General features: G+C 39.8%; 1 long non-coding RNA gene across 2 annotated transcripts in view; it reads left to right on the top strand.

The window, feature by feature from the left end:
- LOC110740913 overlaps positions 1 to 23,006 on the top strand; it is a 65,112-nt gene extending 42,106 nt beyond the window's left edge. The window contains exons 2-4 of one of the 2 annotated variants that reach the window (XR_002516191.2): positions 4,434 to 4,498; positions 18,332 to 18,546; positions 20,241 to 23,006. This is a non-coding gene — a long non-coding RNA (uncharacterized LOC110740913). Of the gene's footprint in view, positions 1 to 4,433; positions 4,499 to 18,331; positions 18,568 to 20,240 lie in introns of those variants that run through there. The other variant, XR_002516190.2, reaches the window with a different exon arrangement.
- Positions 23,007 to 23,327: the final 321 nt, after the last annotated feature.

The following is a 23,327-nucleotide window of genomic DNA, read 5'->3' as shown; positions in this document are numbered from 1 at the left end:
AATTTGAAAATAATATGTACTACAAATGCTTTGATTTCTTATAATTGCCATCATACAGTTAATGACAACTAAATTTTATTATAATAACACCTAAGTATGAACCTAAAATTCAGGTTGTCCTGGTTTGTTTTTGCAAAACTGGTGTAAGTTCCCTAACAATCTGATCATTGAATTTATATTTACTCTTTACCCAAGGTTAAACATATCATAATTGGACAGTGTCCCAATAAAATAATGTTATGTATTATATCCAGTCTCTCAATGCTCATCAGGATTTATTCTCGTGCTTATTTTACTATACTTGTTTTTTTTTTTTTTTTTTTTTGCCTTTTTAATCTTCTCATGTTTGCCTTCAAATGATTAAGAAAATGGAGTGCGGATAATAAAATGAGAGGAGTCCAGGTGCTTCATTAATATAAAGGACATTCCACTACTTTAAAAAATAAAAAGTTTGTGATTTGAGATCAAATGGGGAAGATAAAGTTGAAAAGTGCTGACATGTTACCAAATCATCAGCATTGTGAAACAGCAGGTACTGGAGCCATTCTAGATATTCATTTATGTTGACATTTTTAGGACACAAGGGAGAAAGTGTGGCTGTCAGTTATCTTATTTTGCTACTTTTGTAAAAGATCTGCTGATTCCTTGTGTATAGCTCAGGTATCATTTCAAGTTTTTCCTTGCTCTAAGCATCACGTCATCAGCCTGGCATCTTGTGCCTATCTCTAACTGTACTATTTTCTTTCTTCTCAATTTATGTGACTTTTTTCAAGATACTTCAGTATTTATCTCATTTAGCAGCAACAACATTCATCTATAAACAGGAAATAATTTTGTTCCTTCATTTCATCAAAAGCCATGTGTTGAAGATTCCTTTATTTATTTATTTATTTTTTGAGATGGAGTCTTGCTCTGTCACCCAGGCTGGAGTGCTGTGGCCGGATCTCAGCTCACTGCAAGCTCCGCCTCCCAGGTTTACTCCATTCTCCTGCCTCAGCCTCCCCCGAGCAGCTGGGACTACAGGCGCCCGCCACCTCGCCCCGCTAGTTTTTTGTATTTTTTTAGTAGAGACGGGGTTTCACCGTGTGAGCCAGGATGGTCTCCATCTCCTGACCTCGTGATCCACCCGATTCCTTTATTTTCTAATGCAGGCACTGGGGAATAAAACCTAATAAAATATGGTGCATAGACTGGGGAGGGTGACCATTTCTCCTACTGTGCCTTGTCTCCAAAGAAAAGGAGGAAGTAAAAACTGAAAAATAACAGACTGGTGCCACTGGCCGGGACTGCAGGTTAAAGATTAACCCCTACCCTAACCACTTGTGCTATCTATAGATCACAGACAATGGTATGGAGAAATACTTGCCTTGCTCACCACCCCCATCTAGTCACATACCCCATGCTTGCTTTGCTCAATCTATCATGACCCTGTCACGTGGACCCCTTAGAGTTGTATGCCCTTAAAAGGACCAAGAACTCTTTCTTCAGGGAGCTCGGTTCTTGAGATGCAAGTCTGCCGATGTTCCCGTCCAAATAAATCCTCTTCCTTCTTTAACCCGTTGTCTGAGGGGTTTTGTCTGCAGCTCATCCTGCTACAAGACAACTCAATGTGCAAGGAAAAAAGTACTGATAATGACAAGTAAAGTGATACAGGTTACAGAAGATGGGCATTCATATCACTTAGGGCAGTGGTGGTTCTCAATCTTGTTCGCACATTATAATCACTGGGGAGGTGCTAAAATCTCTGTCTCCAGGCACCACCCAACACCAGTTAAATCTGAATCTCAGAGGATGGGACTCAGGACCCAATATTATTTTTAAAACTTTCTAAGTGATTGCGATGTGAGACCAAGTTTGAGAACCACCAGTCTGGATATTTAAATATGAATTCCCAGGAGAGTTGAGACTTGAGGTTTTCTTTTTTAGAAGTATGAAGAAGCAGAGAATGTCATAATAGGAAGAAAGCATACCTTTTTAAAGAATCAAAAGACTGAAAAACAACATGACAAATTTAGCAACTCACAAGTTATTCAGTATGGCAAAAGAAAAGATAGTGAATAGAAGGTTATAAGGCTTGAGGGAAGGGTAGGCACAAAACTAATACTAACGGACCTCGACCTATTTATTTCCAATATAAATGATTGTTGTAGCAACAAGATGGGCATGGGAAAAAGGAAGTGAGTTTAGTGTAGTGAGAAAGGAATAGAAAAATAGAGATGGAACAGTAGAAGTGGGTGGCTATGAGGAAGAAATGTAAAACCAGAGTGTATAGGCTAGTACCCTTTGGAAGGAGCCAGAAACTGAAATGATCAGAGGCAGAGGGATGGGTTGGGGAATGGGGTAAGACAATTTTTGATTGAGGTAGGTCAGGTTTGATATTCAGTATTGAAACTAGGTGTAGAATGAATGTTTCATTTTTTGAATCTTCCATGGTGTGGATTGGGGGGCTGGAAAAGAGGGTAGAAGGAACTAGATAAGAAGGTGCATATCCTCTGTTACCTGGCTGGAGGGATCTGGGCTCAGTTTTCAGGCATGGAGATTCACCTGGGCTGAGGAGTAGATAGTGAGGTTGCTACTTAATGCTCACTTTAATACTCGGGATTGAAATCTATGTTTCCATATCTCTTCATGCTCTCTACTCTGCATTTCCCCCACATCTCCTGTACATCAGTCTGAGTATGGAGAGGAACCATACACCTATTTCTAAATCCAATTTGCTATTGGAGAAGAAACTCCTACACACAATTGATTAAACAAGACTTTCTGTGATTCAGGGAGTGGACACAGCTGAGCATATAGAGAATAGGCTCTCATTATTCAAACATGGAGGCATATGGAGATTGATAGTGATAGATTCTCACTGACCCATTTACTACTTTTATAGGATTACATAATGAGAACTATGGTTTGCACTTGGAAAGGGCATCTCTCTTACATGGGATATAGTTTGTAGCCATGTAAAAGAGACTATCAATTATTCATAGAAGGTTATTGCTCACACCCTCATTCATGAATGAATGAGCTGATTTAACTGATTAGCCATAGACAAGTACTGGTAAATACACCACCACTCTGTCACCCAGACTGGAGTACAATGATATGATCTTGGCTCACTGCAACCTCTGTGTCAGGTTCTAACTGACGTCTGAGGGGAGTTGGCAGGGTGAATGGCAGGTAGCTGGAAAACTACTTGAGGAATAGTAGACAGTTTTGACATGGCTTTACTCTTTCTCTGGGTGTGAGCAAGCTGTATGTACAGCATCAGCAGCATAGTTATACCTTTTACAGACAATAGTGGTTCCGAGCCAAGCATGAGCTCATGTGGGTGATCACCTAATGCACCTCATGTGGCATGGTTACATAATGTGTGGGGTTGTGCACCTGTACTCCAAACCTGCTGAGTCATGCTGCGCCAGAAGGCTGCCTCGGTCTACTCCTGACTAAAGAGCAGCCATTTCCCTTACACTCCACCCCCTAGGCTGAGGGCATCCTCTGGGCAGGGACACGGGCCCATAAGGCAGAGCCCTGAATCCATAACCCACAACAACAATGCAGAGAGCAACAGCTCACTGCTAGGAAACCAGATATGCTACTTATGACTATTAGGGTCCATTGTAGGCCAGAGCCTAAGGGTGCCTACCATCTCTGCAGAGGGTCATCAGTAAGGCTCTTGACTCCATTAATCTCTTGTGAGAACTGTTGCAGGACTGCTATTATGTTTGCCAATTGACAGCGATAAAGGTACAACATTGTGTTCCTGAAAGGGAACAGGGGCCTCCTTGGGCAGTAGTTATTATGTCTAAGACCATTTGGTTTTGCAACACCACCTTTCTGATCTGGCCAGTAAAGTGTTAACAGGAGGAGGGCCACTTGGGTGTAATTCAGAGCCTGAGTGGTGTGCTCTGCAAGAGCAGTAACTTTTGCTTATGACACCCACTCCAGAGATAGTCATTGCCAAGGAGTAGAACCACCAGGGTGCTCGTCGAACTTGCAAAAACCAAGAGTGCAGTGCTTCCTGGTTATGTGGGTGTCTGGACAATATGGGGAGAACAGTGGCAGGTACATAAGGACACCCCCAGATACAACGTCTAGTCCAGTCCGCTGATAGGTAAGGCCACCTTGTGTCCCCACAGACCCATAAACCCCTAGGGGGCATAAAGTCCATTGGAACCGACCTTAGTGAGGCTGCTTGTTCTACCACACCTTCCGTGTGGTGATACGTGTTATGTTTTCACAGGCTGTGATGGGTACCCATCCCACGGTGGTATTACCCAATGTTGCTCTATGCACTATGGTGCCTGGGCCAGGGGTACTACATGTTCCCCCACTAGCCAGCCTCACCCATCATAAACACTATGGGCCAGCAAGGGGGGGCAGGTGCACCATGGGTTTTGCGGCATCCTTTGTTCAAACCTTGCTGCGTTGTGTTCCAGGTGTCGGCCATCGGACCCCAAGTCTCCAGCCGTGTTATCTGCAGACTGTGATTGTATGTGCCAAGGTAAGTCATCACAGAAGCTGCTGCTGGAAGGGCGGTGCAGATCTATCTGTTGGAAACATTGGTCACCTCAGTGTAGGTGTGGGCGCAGTCCATAATGCAGTTGGAGCATGTTAACTTATGGTCAAGATCACAGCGCAGGCACAGATACTAACAGAGGTAAATCACATCTCTCAGGCAAAATAGAGGCTAATCTTTCATCCCTGAATAACAATGCAACCACCCAGGGCTTTTGCCCTGGGCGATGGTACCACACCTTCTCAGCTTGCCATGGTTCCTTTGAGTCCTGTATCTGGGTCAAAGTCACAGGAGAGCTCATAATATGCCACACCGACAGTACATATATTCCCTGGAGGAGGGTTCCTTCCCTGGCCGTTCCACTATGAACAGTCAACTGTGTGGGGCTTGTTTTGAACACCCAAGGAGTGACATGCAAGTCATATTGTAAGTCCTCCTCCAGGGAGCTACAGTGGCCAACCACCGGCATTGGCTGCGGGGGTAGGGGGTGGTTGGAGGGTCCATGGCCACAGCCAGGTTTTCTGTTCTCCTGCCTTCAGGGCACTGGGACGGTCAACAACAGGTTACCATTTGTCCCTATACCTGGTCGGAGGAGGTCATCCTTGGTACCTACCTGCAACTGAATGGGGGCAGGGCCAGGCCGCCTTTCCATGCCCATTCATTCAAGGTTTCGAGCACCGGGTCCAGTCTGGAACTCCAGCCCCACAAAGATAGGGTTGTGACTTGCAAGCACAACTCATTCTTCAAGAGCTCATTATATCACTCAGTCATACCCACAGCTTGCAGGTTGTATGGCACATGGAATCCTCACTTTATGTCTGTTTGTTGTGCCCATTGTTGTACCTGTTGTCCAGTGAAATGTGTTCCCCTATCACTCTCAACCACCAGAGGGCGAACATACATAGCACATAAATGTTGCAGGGCCTGGATGGTGCTCTGTTGGTCAGCCGCCCTGCAAGGGTAGGTGAACAACAGGCCTGTGGCTGTGACCATAGCTGTTAGTCATGAGTATACCCTTGTGACTTTGGCAGAGGCCCTATGTAATATACTTGCCATCTAGTCAAGGGCACTTTCCCTATCATCACTTGTTGTGTAACACTGAGCATCTGCCTCCATTTAGGGTATGCCTGAGCTGGGCATTTCTGACAAGCCTCCCAAATATATTGTGTGGGCAGGGACAGACCCCAACGTTTATTGACCTGTTGCATCAATTTACCCTCAGCATGTCCAAGTTTCCGGTGTAGCCACAAGGCCACATCTCATGTAGGTACTGACTCTAACCATCGTACCTTGGCTGAGGCATTTGCCTCATCATTGCTGGGGGTGGCCAAAGGCATATGGCCTGACACAAGATAAATAGTTATATCTTTCTGATGGCCCATTTCCCAGAGGTCTTGCCACATGGCTTGGCCCTAGATGTGTTGGTGGCCGACTAGTCACTTCTGTATTTTCCAGGTAGTTAACAACAAGGTTAAGCCTTGACAGACCACCCAGCTATTGGTACAGATTACCATAGGTGTCACCCCCTTGGTGATCACCATCCATACTGCTCTAAGTTCAGCTCATTGGCTACTTTGTCCATACCTGGTTTCAAAGCATATGATGTCAATACTTGGTTGGACTGCAACTCCAAGCAACAGTAGCACCTTGGCTAGACCCATTAGTGTACCATGCCCTATTAGGAAGGGGGGACGCCCTTCCTTAAATGGTGAAGGCTCAGAGTCTAGGTGCTGCTCAGGTCCCATGGCCTTATCTTGCATTAGGACTACAGGTCCCAAAATCTGTTGCAACTCTGCTGCTAAGGGACTTGTCCTCCACTGCTCCAAGTAGGTGCCCACTTCACCAAAGTGGATGTCTATGCCATCCCAGTCCAGGGGGTCGTTACCCATGAATGCACCCATCCCGCTACCAGGTAAGTCATCCACATGACAACTGCAGCCCATCCTGTCACACTCTCATAAGCCTGAAGGGCGGCATATACAGCTGCTAGCTGTTTCTCTGTCAAGGAAAACTAGAGCTCGGCTTCCTTCCATAGTTGGGACCAAAAGCCTACTTGCATTCTCAGCCACTCTGTGTGCTGCCACAGGCCTCAACCAAAACCATCTGTGGTCACATGCACATCCGGCTCAAACGGGCACCCCTGGTCAACTACCCATAGGATTTGTGCCTGCTGAATAGCCCACTTGGCTGCTAGGAAGGTGGTCTCAGCCACATCATCCCAATCCCAGGTAGAGCCCTTCTTTGTTAACAGATGCAATGGTTTTTATCATATGAGCTAAATGGGGCACAAATGTCCACCAGTATCCCAGGAGGCCCACAAAAGTTTGCAGCTGCTTCACCATAGAGGGCCGGAGATATGTCTGAACCTTATAAATGATAGCCTCTCAGATGGCCTTTGTCTTACCTGACCGGATAACTTCCAAAAATTTGGCAGATAATCCAGGTCCTTGGACCTTGGATTCATTAACAGTCCAACCACATGCTACCAAATGTTGCTGCAAAAGGGATGCAAGATAATCAGAGATTAACACAATATCATCAATATATTAGAATAGGCAGGCCCCTTCTGGACATTGCCAGGTGGCTAAATCTGTGACAATGAGACCATGACATATGGTGGGGCTATGCACAGAGCCCCGTAGCAACATTGTGAAAGTCTATTGTTGCCTGTCCCATGTGACAGTGAACTGTTCCTGGCTCTCTGAAGCAATGTCAATGCAGAAAAATGCATTGGCCAAGTCCACAAGTCCACTACATAGTGGTATGGTCCCAGTTCCATTCTCATATGGTTCATCAAATCCATGATTGATGGTACAGTTGCATGCAAAGGGGGTGTTATTTTATTCAGTTCCCGATAGTCTGCCGTCATCTGCCAAGTTCCGTCAGTCTTTCTAGCTGGCAACACTGGAGAATCATAGGGGCTGTGGGTTCCTCGCACTATCTGCACCTTCTCCAGCTTTTTAATTGTCTCAGTTATCTCTGTATGCCCATCTGGCAAATGATACTGTTGGGTGGATGTAACTCGTTGGGTTTGTGGCAAGACCTGAGGCTGGCGATGTGTATGTCCACACAGTACCAACTTCATCACACACACTCAGAGTCTGAATTCCCCAGTCATGGTTTGTAACACCAGGCCATCTAAATGGTCCACCCCCAGAATGTATTCTGGTATGAGATAGACATACACAGTATTTAAATGGGGAGCCAAATGGCAGATACCAAAGTGCAGAGATACAGGTTTCACTGTTACTAACCAGTCTCCATAACCGTCAATGTAAGCAGGTTTGCCCAGAAATTTATCTGGTTTCTCATAAACAAGCCTGCGATCTGCGCCAGTATCCACCAGCAACAGCACCCACTGTACATTGGTGGGGAACCAGTGGATTGCTAATTCCACATGTGGCCTCTAGTCATCTGGTGTCCTCCCAAGCCGGGCACCTTGGCCAGTTCCATAATCAAACAGGAAAGGCTCTACATTTCTGGTTGGCTGCAGGAAGTAGTCTTTGAGCTGAAGCTCCCAGGAGGGACCGGGTCACACAGAAATGTCCTTCCCCTTGGGCATTTTCTGCAATTGGTGCTGCAGGGACAATTGTCTCCACAAAGTTAAGAGTACTTCATTGGGCTGCTTATTGATTTTCTCTTGGTCGACTCTGGCCAGAATCACATCTATCCACATCTGTGAGCATGCCATTCATTGGGACTCCCTTTTCTCCCATGGGATGGGGGGGCCCCACAAGCGGGACATCTTCCCCTTCTTTACTGCACAGATCCCTCGGTCCCACCGATGGCCTTCTGCTTCCCCGAGAGCTTCCATAGCAGTGATCACGTCATGTATTCAGCACCCTACATATGGGGTGAGGACAGCAGCTAGGGAGCAAAAGGCACGCGGGGGAATGGAACCCAACACGAGATCCCTCATGTGGGAGGCAAAATGTTCATCATCTGGCCCATGGGTATTCAGGTCAAACATAGCCTGCCACATACCCATCTCCCCAGTGACTTGCACAAAATCGGCATATGACTGCCATTTAGTCACGATTTTGGGTATTTTACCAGTGTCATTCCACAGTTTGTATGGCTTCCCATAGTCACTCAATCAGGGTGTGGTCATCTTGCCCTTGCGCCAACCTCCTGCTCACCTGCAACTGCTGATGGAGGGACGGGTGAATCGTAATCGAGGTTAGCTTTTCCATCTCAGAGGTGGAACAGAAGATACTATCTGCTCTCTTTGCACATAAACAAAGCATCCATGCAGGCAGAGGTTCCCCTAGACCCTGGAGGCACTGCTTTCCTAATTCCCACAACTCAGTTGGGGTAAAGGCAGTGTATGAAGTATGTTTCATTACAGTGTTGGGTCCCTGAGCCTGCTCTTGGGGCCCCAATGGCTGTTCATGATCTACCTTCTGACAGACCACTGGGTGAACTCGCAATGGGGGTTCTTCCTCCTCCGTATCAGAGTGGGAATCTCTGGTTGAGACCAGGGACTCAGGCTTGCATTCACAGCAGCCTCAAATTCCTTTTCCAAGCTCTGTAGCCAGGTCTCCAGGTGCCCTGCCTGCATCTGGAAGTCCCCATTCATGGAAGCTTTTAACTCTTTTTCTGAGCTGTGTAGCCAGGCCTCCAGGCTCCATGTCTGCACCTGGAGGGCCCTTACCTGTGCTGCATCCCTCGGGAACTTGGTGTATACTTCTTGTAGCACAGTAAAAAATGCCCATCTAACTCTGCCGGCAAAAGCTCGCTCCTTCTTGGTGCTGTGCACTTCTGGCTGCTTCAGTGCCTTTTCCATGCTCATGAGGGACCCATCTACCACTGCCCAGGTTTCTACCAGAGCCCATCTGAGCAGCACAGCTGCCACTGGGTACCACAGCTCATGTTGCAGCCACTTGACCCACCCAGAGGCAGCAGGGACTGAAGGCTCACTCACCTCAGGATCCTGCTTGTGATGCCAATTGTCAGATTCTAACTGAAGTCTGAGTGAAGTTGGTAGGCAAGTGGTGGGTAGCTGGAAGAACATTCGAGGAATTGTAGATAGTTTCAACATGGCTTTACTCTTTCTCTGGGTGTGAGCAAGGTGTATGTACAGCATCAGCAGGGTAGTTATACCTTTTACAGACAATAGTGGCTCTGAGCCAAGCATGAGCTCACGTAGATGATTGTCTATGTGCCTCACGTGGTGTGATTACGTAATGTGCAAGGTTGTGTGCCTGTGCTCCAAACCCGCTGAGTCATGCTGCACCAGAAGGCTGCCTCAGCCTACTCCTAACTAAAGCACAGCCATTTCCCTTAAACTCTGCTTCCCAGGTTCAAGTGATTCTCATGCCTCAGCCTCCTGAGTAGCTGGGATTACAGGCATGTGACATCACACCCAGTTAATTTTTGTATTTTAGTAGAGAAGGAGTTTTGCCATGTTGGCCAGGCTGGTCCTGAACTCCTGGCCTCAAGTGATCTGCCTGATTTGGCCTCCCAAAGTGTTGGGATTATAGGCGTGAGCCACCGCACCTGGCTATTTCGTTTTAACATCTCTATTGTCCCTCATTCTTTCTCTAGTTACTTATTCACCAGGTCATTTCATCCAGTCTTAGGACATTGATCTGGTTTGGCTGTGTCCACACTCAAATCTCATCTTGAATTGGTGGTTCCTATAATCCCCACATATCATGGGAGGGACCTAGTGGGAGGTAAGTTAATCATGGGGGTAGTTACCCTCATGCTTTTCTTGTGATAGTGAGTGAGTTCTCAAGAAATACGATGGTTTTATAAGGGGCTTTTCCCCCTTTTGCTCAGCACTTCTCCTTCCTGCCTCCATTTGAAGAAGGGTATGTTTGCTTCTCCTTCTGCCATGATTTGTAAGTTTCCTGAGGTGTCCCCAGCCATGCTGAACTGTGAGTCAATTAAGCCTCTTCCCTTTCTAAATTACCCAGTCTCGGATATGTCTTTATTAGCAGTATGAAAACGAACTAATACACTGAGCAAATAAATTGTTTATGACATTATACCCTCCTGAGATAAGAATGAATCACTTTATGTCATAATAATATGATATATTCTCTGGATTATTATAAAAGTTTTAAGGTATAATATGAGAAAGTCATTTTTAGGCTTACATCTGGAGTTATATTTGATTTGCGCTCTTAAATTTCCAAGCAGTATGTCACATTATTCTTTATCTTATTCTAATAATTAATCTTGTGTTTGAAATCAAATAGGAAACATTATTTTCTCTTTGTTTTTTGAATTTGAATTTGTAATATACCCAACAGTTCTTCTTTTCCTCCTTCTTTTTTCTACCACCCCTTTATCATAATGATACATAAAATACAAAATAGGGAGTGGGAACAATTAGATACTTTTGACACATTCCATGTTCTACATCAATAAATAGGTTTTAAATGGAACACAAGATGATCTATATTTCTCTAAAACTGACTAATACATTGAGCTAATCTGAGAAAAATGATGTGGTACACAACTGTGAAGGTTAGCTGACAAAACAAATAGTTGAAATAGTTTTTTTTTTTATTTTTCACATTAAGATGTTGCAAACTAATGCTACACATAATAAAATTCCGAGTAAGCAGGTTTATCTTTTTCATGAAAATCTGAAATGCAAGCCATTTATTTCTACAACTGTAAATGTAAATTGCTCAGACATATCATGTTAGTGATCAGAAATCACCAAGCTATTTTTCTTTGAGTATGGGCTCTTGCATCAATAGCCTTTGAAAAATATATCAATTCCTTGTTTTCCCTGATAAGGAGGAAATGTGACAAAGAGAACTGGAAGCACATGGCCATTTGGACAAATAAACACATTTAATAAAATGTCTTAGAATTGTAGATAAAAACAAAAAAATGAATGCATGCAAAAACTAGTGATACTTGAGTAAGATCTGTAGTCCAGTTCACTGTATTGGACCATCAATTTCCTGGTTCTGAAAATGCACTGGGGTAATGTAAGATGTTGCCATCAGAGAAATCTGGATGATAGGTACAAGAGACCTCTCTGTACTACTTTGGCAACTCTTTGTGATGCTGTAATTATTTCAAATTGAAAAAATTTGAAATACAGAAATAAAAACAATACAAAAATTAGCAAAGCTTAGAATATAGTAAAAATATTTACAACAGAAAACCAATCACTTGGTATGTTGTCTTTACATTTCCATAGTTTGTATTTTCAGGTTTATAAGGGCACCTGAAATAAGCAGCAAAGCAGCAGATACTGAATAATGTAATATAAAATTGATTTCATTTATCAGTGTAACTGGGAAGTATTAGAGGTGCCAGACTGATATATAACATCTAATCAAAGGAAAAGCACCCAATTGCTAATTTCAATGGCTCATATGATAATAAATTCTCAATCTATGCTAGATTTTTTAATGTTCCTAAGCAACCGTAGTCCTCCAGTGACTTCATTATGATCATGTTAATGTGTGTTTTTACTCAAGGGTAGTTTGAGAAGCAAATTATAACTACTATGAATACTGGAATTACGAGGGGAAATTCCAAATATCATATTGTTTTGATATTATAAATAGTTCTATGCATAATATCAAAATAGATGTTTACAATAATATCTAGGGCTTGAGGGTTCTTCTGGTGTAGTAATTCATGAGTTTTCTAATCTTAGACTGGGGATATATTGGTAATTTATTTCATTTCATGTAATTCATTTCAAGCTGGAAAGACTCTCAGGTTACACTTTCAGAGTTTCCCAGGTGTAACAGCTTATGATGTATTTGTGACTTTGGTGATAATTCTAAATATTACAACTGCAACTCTCATGATATTTACACTGGATCTGGCACTGTTACCTAAAATAGAGAATGGCAGCTGCCTGCTTACAACAACACTTTCTGCAGTTTAGTAGTTGATACCCATTTTAAAAATCCAGTCTTAAAACTTTTTAGAGTCCATGTAGGCTCCTTAGTTTCTAGTGATGAAACCTACAAATAGTAAAGTACAACTTAAATACCAGCAAAGTATAGTCATATGCCACATAATAACATGCTGTACAGGTTTGTAGCCTGGGAAAAATTGTGTATACCATATAGCCTAGGTGTGTGGTGTGTAGTAGGCTATACCATCTATGTTTGTGTAAGTACACTCTACGATGTTCACACAAATATGAAATCATCCAATAATTAATTTCTCAGGACATATCCCTATCATTTAGCAATGCATGACCGTAATAGGATAATCTAGAAACATTGGAACTTCTATATTTAAGTAAGTGTTGTATTTTAAAAGGATATTATTTTAGGGGTTTTTATGCTTATTTCAGTGACTCTGCCATTGTTCAAATATATTGGCCTCATCTATGGGCTTTGCCTATGGGTAAAGACTCCTACTTTTAATTATTGTGATAAAAATCACAAAACACGAGACCTATCCCCTGAATACATTTTAAGGGTACTGTACAGTATTCTTAACCATAAGCACAATTTTTACAGCAGATCTCTAGAACTGTTTCATCTTGCGTGACTGGAACTTTATACCCATTGAGCAACATATTAGGGTTCTCCAAACAGAACCAATAGTACACACGTATACACATACACATTGACTTTGTAATATACCCAAAGTTCTTCTCCTCCTCCTCCTTTTTTCTACCACCCCTTCTTCACAATAATGATACATAAAATACAAAGGAGGGAGTGGGAGCAATTAAACACTTTTGACACATTCCATGTTCTACATCAATAAATAGGTTTTAAATGGAACACAACATGATCTATATTTCTCCAAAACTGACTAATACATTGAGCTATGTGTGTGTGTGTGTGTGTGTGTGTGTGTGTGTGTACTGTTGATTCTGTTTCTCTGGAGAACCCTAATATGTTGCTCAATGGGTATAAAGTTTCAGTCATGCAAGCATGTGTGTGTGTATATATATATATAGATATATACACACATATTTATTTTTAAAATTTTTTATTTATTATTATTATTTTTTTGAGACGCAGTCTCGCTCTGTCGCCCAGGCTGGAGTGCAGTGGCGGGATCTCAGCTCACTGCAAGCTCTGCCTCCCGGGTTCACGCCATTCTCCTGCCTCAGCCTCCCGAGTAGCTGGGACTACAGGCGCCCGCCACCTCGCCCGGCTAGTTTTTTGTATTTTTTTAGTGGAGACGGGGTTTCACCGTGTTAGCCAGGATGGTCTCGATCTCCTGACCTCGTGATCCGCCCGTCTCGGCCTCCCAAAGTGCTGGGATTACAGGAACATATTTATTTATTACAGGGAATTGGCTCAGCAATTATGGAGGCTAAGTTCCAAGATTGGCTTTTGGCTAGCGGGAGACACAGGAGAGCTAATGCATAGTTTCAGTCTGAGTTCAAAGGCCTGAGAACACAAATTATTAACATTTTCTTTTTATGAATTTTTGACAACCATAAAGGAAGAAAATTTCTCATTATACTAAGTTTAATCTTTATCAATCATTCCTTAAGGATTTTTTTTTAGTCTATATGTTTCTAGTAAGTGTTGTCTTTTAAAAGAGTATCATTTTAGGAGTTTATCTGCTTATTTCAGTGACTCTGCCATTGTTCAAATATATTGGCCTCCTCTTTGGGCTTTGCCTATAGGTAAAGACCCCTACTTAGTTATTGCAGTAAAAATCACAAAACAGAAGACCTATCCCCCTAATACATTTTAAGGGTACTGTACGGTATTGTTAACCATAGTTAGCATAGTCTATGTTAAATATAGTCTATATGTTTAAAATAAGTACAAAATACTGGTAATGTATTATTAGATAGCATGGCTAATTTCTAGACTATTATGAGAAATTCTTTTAAAAATTTAAATTATAGGTGGCTTAGAAAATTATAGAATTCAGATTAAGTCAACTAGAATGTGTTTTTCTAATCTTGCAATTCTATTTCTATAATAGCTCCTTTTTTTCCATACCCACCATAAATGGTAGTTTTAAATAAATATTTTAGTGGTATTTGCCAACACTGCATATATTTAGTTATATGACTATAAACTTACTAGGGGTCAAAATACTGAATCTTACTGTGTCTGTCCATATGGAAACAGATTTCTTTACTATACATCTAACTTGTCCTATGAGCTGTCAAAGGGCTTAAAGCCTTCAAGGATGTTATGTCTTTACTTAAACGTATTAACTAACATGAATATTCACTAAAAAGCAAGATAAAAATTCTACTTTTTAAATGTAAAATGCCAAGTCAAATAAAAAAAAGAAAGAAAAAAAGCTGAAAAAGTATCTAGAATTAGGAAGTGGTACCAGTAGTTTTCTTTATGACTGGAAAACATAAATCAGTACGGTTTGTTGTTTGTGGCTTGGCAGCATAAACATCACCTGGGAACTTGAAAGAAATGTAGACTGTCAGCCTCCACTCAAGATCAGCTTAATTAGAGCCTTCATCTTAAAATCTTAACAAGACCCTCAGTAAGCATGTTAGGTTTGATAAGTACATTTTAAGGGTACTTTTAATCTGACAATGGTGAAGTAGGATGGTGAGAAGACTTGTTAGGTGGCTCTTGAAAGAGTCAGGTATGTGATACTGAAGGCCTGAATGGTATAGTGGCAGTGTGAATAGGGATTGATGCAAGCTGTACATTTCCCTATAATCTCTGGAGATTTTTAAATTTTTGTGCTTAGGTTCCACTCTCAATTTTTTTTTTTTTTTTAACAATGGATCTGAGGTGAAACCTAGGTAATGAGTATTTTTAAAAAGGTCCCCTAATGATTCCAAATGTGCAGCCAAGATTGAGAACCAGGGCTCCACTGCTCCTGGGATTGGAAGTTTTTAAAGAAACTATATTATCTAATATTTTGTAAGCAGAGTAAAAGTAAATAAGAATGTGGCATAATAGTAACACAAAAGTGATTTATACAAAAAGACGCTATTCATTTTAAAAGTTTGAGTTAGCATTTCTTTTCTTTCTTTTTTTTTTAAACACCCTTTATTCATTTGGGTCATGAATTATCAAATAAAGTTTATCTTCTCCTACAGATTTTCACTGTATGGAATTTTGTTCATGCCTTAAATAAATTTTTAAAAATATGTTTAGAAACTAAACACACAGAATAAATTGGGTTTTTTAAAAATTGTAATTAATACATTGGAAATTCTCTGTGGGGGAAATCACAAGGCATGAATATTATGTATCTAATTATGAAATGCAAGCTTATTAAGAGACACACATTTCATTAAAGAGTGAATAGAACATAAGAAATATATTTAGGCAGCCGGTTAATGTAGAGTTAAATAATTTCAATGTGAAAGTATTTCCTTGCTATGTTTTACTATGACTATTATGAATTGTCAGTGTTTCTCAATACTAATGTTGGGGCTTAATATTATTACCCTCCTTTAGATAGTCTGTTGCACATTTTTGACACCTAATTGGTATACACCAGTAAGCACTTGGGCTGGGGTTACTGAGTCGGCATATCTTGGCTACACATTAAAAGTTTTTTGGTTATTCCTTTTACAGGGCATAATTATTCACAAACAGTGTTAACAATATCAAGCAGTGTCCAAAAGTCAGAGTTTCCACTAATTCAGTTTTTTTTTTTTTTCCCTCTGGTTCTGAGATAAATTCATGCTATTTATTTTGTTGCTCAGAGAAGAAAGGAACTATTTTTTTTTTCCTTGAGCACATGCTTTTTGTCATACATTGTGCTAAAAGCTCTACATACAAACCCTTTGATTCTCATAACAAACTTGCCAGGTACCATTAAACTCAAACCTGCTTGACTTCAGGCTCATGCACTTTTGACTGAATGCATCATCTTTCCTTGTTAAATGTCCTAGAGCTCAAGACAGGTGATGTTTAACAATATTTAGCAGAAAATCCTTTTGCTTGCTCTTACACAGCATCTTTCTTGAGGTTCCTAAAGTAGTATCAGAAAATGCTGTATACTTCTGTTTTAAATTCTCTAGCCTTTCATTTCCTTCACAGTGTAAAATCAGGAGTCTTACTGTCAGGTTCCTGCCCACATTTCCAGATTCTTCTTTCATATAACTACACCTGCTATGGGTCCTGTCAAAACAAATCTACTTCAGTTCTCTGAACCTGCTTGGGTTCTTCTAAGCTGTTCTTCTGTCCGTGTTGTTTTTTGCTCTGCCTGAAATGCTTTTATTCCTTGTTAATTCTATGACACATTTTTAACCTTCTGTATTAATCTGGGTTCTCCAGAGAAACAAAATCAGTAAGATTTATGTATATCGATATATATATATATTTACTATAAGGAATTGGCTCACATGGTTTTGGAGGCTGAGAAGTTCTAGGATCTGCAGTCAACAAATTGCAGGTGATAGTTGTATTCTGAGTTTGAAGGTTTGAGATCCAGGAGGGCTGATGGAGTGTAAGTTTCAGTCTAAGTTAAGTGCCAAGGGAGAAGACTAATGTCCCAACTCAAAGATAGTTGGGTAAAGAGCAAATTCTTTCTTACTCTACCTCTTTGTTGTACTCGGGCCTTCAGTGGGCTGGATAAGGCCCTCCCATATTGGGAAGGGCAATCTGCTTTATTTAGTTTACCAATTAAAATGTTAATCTCATTCAGAATTACTCTCACAGACATATACAGAATAATGTTTAACCAAATATATGGACACTCCATGACTCAGCCAAGTTGATACACAAAATTAATTACCACATCTTTCTTCAAGATTTAACCTAAAAGTCATATATGCTTTGACATACGTGAACAGGATAGCAAATGCTACCTGTTCAACTGATCTATTTCTTTTTCGAAAAGGCACACAACTAGACTATGTTACCCAAGCTCCCTTGTGCTTTAGTGAAGCCATGCCATCTCAAACTTTTCTTCCACACAATCTACTTCTCTCTCTTCTCCTGTCTGTTAGTCGTTTGCTTATACAGACAAGGAGTCTTTGGGGGCCATGTATTGAAGATGCAGGTAGCAGTGTTCCTGAACGTTTGCAAGGAGCACTTCAGTCACTCTTTCACCCTGCCAAAGCTTCACGGTCCTATTGATTGAATTGTATGTGAGAAATAAAATGTCATCATATTAAGCCACTGAGATTTGTATGTTTGTTTGTTATAGCAGCAAGTCTTAATTTACCTAATATACACATTGTGATAGATGTTTTTAATGTCTCACCCCATATTGTTACATGTGCAGCTTTGAGATCCCTGCATGTGCGGTAGAGTTTCTGACATGCTGACCAGTTCCCATTTTAAGCATCTGTTCCTCTGTGCTTCACTTTATGAAGGATTTATCTGGCACCATAGAAACTTACCATGCACAGTGACAACCTAGAAGAGTGAGAGAGAGCCTCAGCCAACAGGGGACCGGAGTCAGTAGATAAAATGGTTGAGGCTTTCCATCTACCGGTGAGATAAATATGAAGCATGTTTCATATGGTTCTTAGAGGGTTCACAGTGGGATTTAGCCCCAGTGCCCATAGTGGTAACCTGCTCGTTAACGAACTGTTTATATTGGCCTTTCTCCATTCCCTGTCTCACATATACATCCTGGAATCATGTCAAATATACTGCACCTAAGGTCTTCTATCTAGGTCAACTTTTGGGGGACCCAAAAGAAGACACGTATCTAATATAGCTTATCTCACATTGCTTTAAACCTTTGTCCTTATGTCTATGTCTTCCACTGTATTATGAGACTCTTAAGGAACTGTAGTAGGTAGAAATTTAGATGGCTCCCAGGATTCCTGCTTCCTGGTATATATGCTCTAAATAATCTCCCCTTGAGTGTGAGAAGAACTTTTGAATATAATGATATAGTCACTCTCTTGATTAGGCTACAATATATGGCAAAGATAATGATTATGTTACTTTATACTCAATATAGCTGACTAAAGTCAGAGATTCCCCTGCTGACCTTGAAAAAGCAAGTCACCATGAATTCAACAGGTGCAAAGAAATGAATTCTGTCAACAATCAGGTGACTGTGGAAGAGGTTTCTGAGCCTCAGACTGGCCAGCACTTTGAAGCCTTGTGAGAATCTGACCATCCAACTAAGCCTTGCCCTGACTCCTGACCCATGGAAACTGTGAGATAATAAATGTATGTTGTTTTAAGCTATTATGTTTGGGATAATTTCTTACATCATAGACAACTATTGCAGCTGCGTAGTTATTATTTTAAAAATTAATATGAACTATTTCAAATATATAGAAAGTAATACAGAATAGTATAAATAGTATCATGTATACATATATCTATGAAGAAATAGAGTATTACAAGTAATGTTGAAACTTGTTGTGTAGCCTTTTCTAATTCTGCTTTTCTTAATTCTTCCTGAGAAGCAACCCACTGTAATGAAGGTGTTGATTAGCATTTATGTGCATTTTTTAGAACAGTATTTTGCTATATATGTGTACGTCTAAAAGCAACATATCATTTATTTCTGTTTGATTTTTCCTCTACTAGAAATAGATTAAAACGCTTTCATTAGGATTGCTTCCTGTTAATTTTTCTTTGTATCATCATCCAGTTTTATATTATGAATTTTAACAACATTTTGTTACTTGCTGTGACAGAGACATTTAATATTACTGAATAAGCATGTGCTTCATCACATCTGCCAGCTCTCTAAACAGTTGAGTCATGCCATGTGACAAGTTCTGGCCAACTGCTTGGCAATTGGCAACCAAGGAAGCTGTATGTTGAGATGTTTGAACCACAAGTTTGAAACTGCTGGGGCTTTTTGGGGGAAACCCCACCCCCGATATTTAACATGGGTTCTTTTCTATTTCCCTAAGCATCTCGGCTGGTCTGAGAAATAAAAGGAAAGAGTACAAAAGAGAGAAATTTTAAAGCTAGGTATCTGTGGGAGACATCACATGTCAGCAGGTTCCATGATGCTCTCTGAGCTGTAAAATGAGCAAGTTTTTATTAGTGATTTTCAAAACGGGAGGGAGTGCATGAATAGGGTGTTGGTCACAGATATCACATGCTTCACAAGGTAATAAAATATCAGAAAGCAAGTGGAGGCAGGGCGAGATCACAGGACCACAGGACGGGGCAAAATTAAAATTACTAATGAAGTTTCGGGCATGCATTGTCATTGATAACATCTTATCAGGATACAGAGTTTGAGAGCAGACAACCTATCTGACCAAAATTTATTAGGCAGGAATTTCCTTGTTCTAATAAACCTGGGAGTGCTACAGGAGACCGGGGCTTATTTCATCCCTTTGGCTTTGACCATAAAAGGTGGCTGCCCCTACAGGGGCCGTTCAAAGGCCTACCCTCAGGGGCACATTCTCTTTCTCAGGAATGTTCCTTTCTGAGGAAAAGAATTCAGCGATATTTCTTCTATTTGCTTTTGAAAGAAGAGAAATATGGCTCTGTTCTGTCCAGCTCACTGGCAGTCAGAGTCCAAGGCCATTTCCTTTGTTCCCTGAACATTGCTGTTATCCTGTTCCTTTTTTCAGGGTGCCCAGATTTCATATTGTTCAAGCACCCATGCTCTACAAACAATTTGTGCAGTTAATGCAATCATCACAAGGTTGTGAGGCAGCATACATCCTCCTCAGTTTATGAAAATGATGGGATTAAGAGATTACAGTAAAGACAGGCATAGGAAATCATAAGGGTATTGATTGGGGAAGTGATAAGTGTCCATGAAATCTTCACAATTTTTGTTCAGAGATTGCAGTAAAGACAGGTGCAAGAAATTATAAAAGTATTAATTTGGGGAACTAATGAATATCCATGAAATCGTCACAATTTATGTTCTTCTGCCATGGCTTCAGCTGGTCCCTCCGTTCCAGGTCCTTGACTTCCCGCAACAGGGCCTTCTGAGTCACCACACGGAAAACTGCTGGTCTGCAGAGGTATAAAATTTGGCTAGAACTTTGTGTGAGTGAAAAAATAAACCTTTTGTTTGTGAAGCCAGTATAACTTATTGTACCATAGCCTACAATATTCTGTCTGATGTAGAAAAATACAAGTTCATGTTATTTTATACTGATGTTATTGTGTTCCTTTAATAATTTATCCTTATTAAACCCTTTGCCTCACATTTTACCTGATAATTTTTTGATCATTCCATTATTTTCAACCCTTTGTTTTATTTAAGACTTGTAACTAGGCTATAGCTGGGTGTATTTTAAAAATCAAATCTAATAGTTTTTTCTCTTCTTTTGGGTATTTTAATCCACTTACATTTTTGAAGTTACTAATAGATTTACTTAGACTTATTTCTATGATTTTATTATTATCAAGATTTTAGTTCCAATTTTTAAAAAACAACCATCATTAGCTGTCATTTGATATTATAGTCAGTAGTTGGTACAATTTGTTAGCTTATTGTTAAAAATTATTTTCTGTATTTAGTGTTGTTTTATTCCAGCCCCTTATTTAAAAGACTTTGCCCTCTGGGCTCATCACTGATCTGGATGAGGTGCCTACTCTTTTAACAGTGTTTATTATGTGTGTATATGAAGGTCTGTAGATAATAAGCACCATTAAACTCTTTTGCATATGAAAATGTCTTTATTTCACCTTTACCTTTGAATGATATGTATAGCATTCAGTTATTTTTCTAAAATGTTTTGCTGATATTACTTTACAAACTTCTGGTGGCTATAATTGCTGTGGATAAGTCAGCTCTTAGCTGAACTGTCATTCCTTTGTAGATAGTCTCTTCTTTGACTTATTCTAGGTTTTTCTCTGTCAGGAAGTTCTGAAATTTCACTATAATACATCTATTTTTTAACATAATATTCAAATTTAATTTTTGATCTGAGAGTTTCAGTTTTTCATTCTTGAATATTCTTAATCATTGCCTCTTCACCATTCCTTCTGTTTTTTTTTTTTTTTTTTTTTCCCTGAACCTCTCACTAAACACACCTGAGGTCCTTTGAGCTATTTTTCTTGTTCCTTATTTGCTCTTTATTTTCATTATCTTTCCAAGTTCTGGGTGAATTCCCCATTGTCTCTTTATCTAAGTTTATTTTTAAGTTTGATTGCATTTTTTATTTCAATGACTATATTTGAACTTTGAAGACATTTAATTAATTCTTTTTCATATCTATTTGGTTGTTTCAGCTATATCTTATTTTGTTTCATAATTTGTTATTTTTGTATGAGATTATTGCTGTGTTAATCTCTGTGAATGTATTGTTTCACAGATAAAGGTTCTAATAATTTGTTTTCCTTGCAATAATTTATTTTGCAATTGTGGATTTTGTTTTCTGTTTTCCTTAAATATTTATTCATATGTTTTAGAATATTTTGAGGTTTTTTTTTGAGGTAGAAAATATTTGTTCCCCTCTCTCTTTTTAAAATTCATTGAAGTGAAGTTCACCTAACAAAATCAACCATTTTAATGTGAGCAATCCAATGGTATTTAGTACATTCACCGTGTTGTATAATCACCACCTCCATCTAGTTATATAACATTTCTACCTCTCCAAAAGATAATCTCATATCCATTAAGCATTTTGTCCCCATTTCCTCTCCTCTGAGTCCCCGACAATCATCAATTTGTATTCTGTCTCTGTACATATAGCTATTCTGAATATTTCATGTAAACAAAGGCATTATAGTATGTGACCTTTTGTGTCTGGCTTCTTTCACTTAGCATTATGTTTTTGAGGTTCATTGCTATAGTATGTATCTAGTACTTCTATTTATATCTGGGTAGTATTCCATTGTATGTACAGACCACAGTTTGTTTATTCATTCATCTGATGATGGACATGTGAGCTGTTTCCACCTTTTGGCTAGTGCAAATAGTGCTTCTGTGAATAAACATGTGCATGCACTTGAGTACCTGTTTTCAATTCTCTTGGGTAAATACCTAGTTTAAACCTTGGAGTGGAATTGTGGGGCATAATAGGGTTTTTCCCTGCAATAAACTGTTATTTAAGAACAGTTCTAGATTTACATAAAATATATGAAGATTGATAGAATCCCATATATGCCATATTCAGTTTCCAGGGTTACTAGCATCTTATATTACTATGGTGCATTTGTTACAATTAATGACACAACATTGATATATTCATATAAACTGAAGTCCATACTTTCTTCAAATGTCCTAATTAGGTTTTTACCTAATGCCTTTACTTTGCTCCAGAATCCCATGCAGTATATACCACATTATAGTTTGTCATCCTGTCCTTTAGGTTCTTCTTGGCTGTGGCAGTCTTTTTTTTTAAAGATTAATTGATTTCCTCATTTTAATTTTATTTTTAAATGACAAATAATAATTGCATATATTTACTGAGTACAATACGATGTTTTAATATATGTTTACAATGTGAACTAGTTAAATCAGGCTAATTTACAAATCCATCACCTCATATACTTACGTTTTGTGGTGAAAACATTTAAAACCTCCTCTTTCAGCAATTTCAAATATACATCATTATTTATTATAGTCACCATTCTGTGCATTCAATCACTAAAGCTTTTTCCTCCTGTCCGACTGAAACTTTTTACCCTTTGATCAACATCTTTCCTTTCCCCATTCACCTCTTCCCCCAGCCTCTCATAGCCACCATTCTACTTTCTACCCCTGTGAGTTTAACTTTTTTAGATTTCACATATAAGGGAGATCATGTGGTGTTTGTCTTTCTGTGTCTGGTTTATTTTACGTAGCATAATGTCCTTCAGGTTCATCCACATTGTTGCAAATAACAAGATTTCCCCCCCTTTTAAGGTTGAATAGTATTCCATTGTGTATATATATCACATTTTAAAAATCAATTTTTCTGATGATTGACACCTAGTTGCTTCTATATCTTAGCTATTTTGAATATTGCTATAGTGAACATGGGAGTGGAAATATCTCCTTCGCATACTGATTTCAATTCCTTTGGATATGTACCCAG

The sequence above is a fragment of the Papio anubis genome, chromosome 10, assembly GCF_008728515.1.
Source record: "Papio anubis isolate 15944 chromosome 10, Panubis1.0, whole genome shotgun sequence".
NCBI classification, from domain to species: domain Eukaryota; kingdom Metazoa; phylum Chordata; class Mammalia; order Primates; family Cercopithecidae; genus Papio; species Papio anubis.
The sequence above is the reverse complement of the archived record's forward strand: the minus strand, read 5'-3'. Positions and strand labels throughout refer to the sequence as shown.